This window comes from Athene cunicularia (assembly GCF_003259725.1).
Source record: "Athene cunicularia isolate RWA chromosome 7 unlocalized genomic scaffold, athCun1 chr7_part1, whole genome shotgun sequence".
NCBI classification, from domain to species: domain Eukaryota; kingdom Metazoa; phylum Chordata; class Aves; order Strigiformes; family Strigidae; genus Athene; species Athene cunicularia.
The window spans coordinates 36,728,958-36,733,053 of NW_020799107.1; the positions used below are offsets into that span (position 1 = coordinate 36,728,958).

General features: G+C 42.2%; 1 long non-coding RNA gene across 1 annotated transcript; it reads left to right on the forward strand.

Annotated features, from left to right (window-relative positions):
* The first annotated feature begins 2,248 nt into the window (after positions 1 to 2,248).
* Positions 2,249 to 3,796, forward strand: LOC113482242. The gene is made up of 3 exons (XR_003398801.1): positions 2,249 to 2,577; positions 2,875 to 3,060; positions 3,433 to 3,796. It is a non-coding gene; the product is annotated as an uncharacterized LOC113482242 (long non-coding RNA).
* Positions 3,797 to 4,096: the final 300 nt, after the last annotated feature.

Here is a 4,096-nt window from a genome sequence, read left to right on the forward strand (position 1 = left end):
CGACGCTAAGGGAGGCGGAGAAGAGCTCCTCGCGGCGGGGCCGGCGGTGCCGTCCCAGGCCCCGGGCCCGCTGTGGGAGGAGCGGCGGCGCTCCTGACCCCCTCTCGGGCGTTCTGCTGCCCGGGGGGGTTAGATGCGCCCAGGGCGGGGGGCCTCGGTCGCCCCGGAAGAGCCCAGCGTTGGCAGTAAGTCTTCCTCCAGTCCAGAGGAGAAAAGCGTCCCGCCTTAAGTTAAAATCGCCAGTTTGTTCAGGGCGAGTCGAGGTACTGATGTTGAGTTAGTCATTGGAGTTCTTGTCGGAGGCGGTTCAAGTTAAGGCTTCCTTAAGCACTGAAGCCTTTGACCTTTTCCAAGGAGACTTATAGAAAAACCTGAGAGGTTTTATCCTTTTTAGGAATTCTGCCACCTCAAATGAGAACCGAGCTGCAGAGGCTCGGTCGGGCGATGGGTGACATGGCAAAGGTGTTTTCATGGGTTCTGTGCAGCATTTTTATAAAATATTTTACGTTTTGAGGATTTTGAAAATGGTGTCATGGATAATATGATGGACACTGATAAGGATTCAAAGTAATTTAATAAAAAAAAAGCCCTACTTTTTAATTTAGACAATACAAACCAGGTTTGATAGGGCTTGACTTGAGCAACAGACTGTCTTAAATATCACCTTCACACAGGTTTTTTGTGTCTTCTCTCTCCTACCCTCTGCCCCCTTCAGATCAGAACGTGCCTTACTGCTTCAGGCCTGCAGCAGTAACTGTCCTGCTCCCTCTGCGCCCTCTCTGTGGTCAGGTTCAGTGCTGGAAATGGTGAGAAAAGTGGGGGGGAAAGGCTGGAAAAGGAGAGCTGAAAATTGGACTAATGCTAACACTCACTGTAACTTCAACTGAAATTAAGTGTAAAATGTACCTCTTGGTTTTCAATAAAATGGTAAAATAACTGTGTCAAACTGGGTTTCTTTCTGCATGGTCTGTAGCTAGCTTTTTATAAGAATATATGCACCTTCTGAAAAGTTTTTGGTGTGGAGTAAGAAGCTAATTTATTATATCGAGGTAAAAGCTGCACAATGTGTGGTTTTTGTCAATATTTTTATGTCTCATTATCTGTAACTTGTAAGCAGAGGTGAGCACAATACACGTAATTTTTGCAGTTTTTTTAAATCTTTTGAATGTGGTCCTTTAGTTGTAGTAGTGTGTGAGGTTGTTCTGGTTTGGATTTTCTTGATCCTGCAGATAAATGTGCTGGTTTCTAAATGGGAAGCATTTCGTACTGGTGTCCTATGGCTTAACAAGTCTGTTTAATTGTAGTCTTAAATTCCATGTGATGACTAACAGGATTGTGTAAGAGGTGATCCTGCGAAGATCCAGAGTTACGATCTCTGTGAGCCCGCAGCAGGATCATCCTGCTGCAGTGACATAATTGCAGTGGAGCTTGGCATTTATAGATAGAAACTTTCTAGTCTTGCTGATGGTTTCCCTTTGTGCCAAATGTACTTGTCAAATCAATCCATTATCCTTTAATAAGGCGCAATGCTTATGTATTGAAGCTTAATTTATTTTGTGTGAAACGCACAGATTATTTTAAAACTTTGTAAATACAAAATACTATATCCAGGCTGAAAGAATGCACATCTTGTGTCACTGGCTTTGGGTGAGAATCTCTAATTATGAGTTCTCATCTGACTAAGGTATTAAATTCCCACCTGGTTGTCCAATAAGAGCTGAAGCAAACAGAATGGTGTGTGCAGCTCTGTTAAATTAAGGTAGATAAACATTTTCTTGATGCTTTCAGCTGGCTTTTACAGGGGTATTATAAAAAAAGTTAATTTTATTAAGCAGATTTTCAGATTTGTGTTTTCAAAGAAACAAAAGCATTAGGCAAATGATATTTGAACCACATACCTTGCTTCAAACTTCCAGTGTCTTTTTGACTGAGTCTTAAGTTATTCTTTTGTGAATAAACCTGCTGAATTTGCTCAGGTTGATGTTCATTTTTACCGGGACCAAATGAAAAAGCAGGAAGAATAAGGCAGAATGATTGATTTGTAATAGTGCTTTTGCTTTAATACATGCTTTTGCCACGTTGAAGTTTTGTACAGGTATCACCATGTGATAAAACAGGGCAGCTTGTGGACAGGATATTAAAACTTTATCATACGAAAAATTAGTTTATCTTCATCGGTTCATCAAATCAACATCCTTTCCTAACAGCTTGGCGTGTCCTGCTGGGTGCACGGGGGATCATTCCCCCTAATGTGCACACACTAAAGCAAAAGTTCATCCTTTATGTACTTTAAAGACATGAACATTCATAAATTTTCCAGGAAGTCTCCACCTTTCTGCCTATCAGATTTACATCATGCTGCAGTTGCAAAACTACACGACGCATGCGCAGGGGTCTCGGGTGGTTGTTGGTGGTCATCTGGGGAGTTAGCCCCCTACTCCTTTTTCCCTTTTAGGGTCACGAGCCTTTTGAGAACAATTTCTTCTCCTTGGATGTTTTCCAGCTCTGTTGTCCAGTCAAGATGTTCTTTCTTATCCACCTTCTTTGAGTATTTCTGCCAGGATGTGTGTTTTCAAGGTTTGGATATTTTCTCTGTACGTTTTAATCACTCAGGCCTTTTTAAATATTGTTTGGTAAAAGACTTTCTTAATAATCAAGGTATAATGGATCACTAATTGTTACAGGCCTCAACTTGCAGGCACCAGCTGCTCGCAGGCATCAGTTTAAGACTTGATTCTTAGGCTTTAACGTGTTTTCAAATGCAAAATTACGTATTTCAATCGCTGCCACTTCAGCAAACTTAATTGTAAATTTGAAGTGATTGCTTTGAGAACCGCTCATACTTTGCAAACTGACTGATGTCTACTTTTCTAGCCAGGTTCTGTGGAAACGGGGTGTGTGCGCAGCTTTGTGTTGCATGGCTCAAATCCAAGCGCTGGCAGGACGCTGCTTGGTGGAAGGTTGTCGTCTGGAATTCATCACCGGAAGGAGTCGGCACCGCCTGTGAAATCCTGGGTCTTGCTGGAGAAGTTCTCAATCCCGTTCACCTATGTTACCAGTGTGAGTTAGAGGTGGATAAAAGGTGTCAGAAAAGCACTGAAAACGTAGCTTTGTAACTATTTATACCTAGTGTTCTCAGAGAGGTGTCCCAGCAGCTCTACGCGTGGCGCGTGGTTCTGCCGGCTTCTGGCTCTTCTGCTCATCACCCCTGAGGCGGTAGCTACCACCAGACAGGACACCAGCCCCACTTTCCTTCAGTAAAGATGATGTTTGGGTTTAAAATTCTGGAAAAACAGTTTCAGCCATGGTTTTGTGGGTTTTTTGTTTTTTTTTGAAGGGATAAGCAAGCAGTGCTGTGAGCACTGGAAACAAGATTTGAGTTTTACAGATGTGTTTATGAATGAATTCCGGAATGATTTCTCTGTTTTCTAGGGAGGATTGAACTTGCGGTGAAGGCAACAAGTGTCTGTTCTTGCTAGTTTTGTGAAAGTTACAGGATCTCACTGTAAAAGAAACCTACCAGTTTGTACTCAGAACGTACAAGAGGGATGGATTAATATAAGATACGTGAGCAATATCCTACAGACAGTTGAGGTAAGAGTTTTGCTTGAAGGGAGGAATTGACCTAATCTCTTGTTTGAAAACATCTAGCAAAGTTGAGCAGTTTGTTTGGACAGAACCAGCTGTGTTACAGCTGTTCTGTGTTCTCATTATTAACCCCTGCAGAGGGTGAGTGGGCAGATTTCTTCCTCTGCTAATCACCCCCATACTGTATATTCCATATGTACCACTGAGAAGGGGGCTCAAAAGAAACCAGCTGTGTTGATGTGACATGTCCCGGAGTTGTCCATATGGGCTGCCAGAAGAGCTGGAAGCCTTTAAAATAGTTTTTAGTGTTGCTTTTTTTATTTTTTTTTTTTCCAGAGGAGTGGAAGGAACTGATGTTGATCTGTATTATGGCAGCAGTAAGTGCAGTGTGTATGTGTGTGTCAGTTAGGGAGTCACTAAATAATTGTTAAAGCCCAGTGGTTAATACGTATGGCCATTGTAATTATGGTATCATTGATTTAGGTGCTGTGATTATTGCTGAAATATG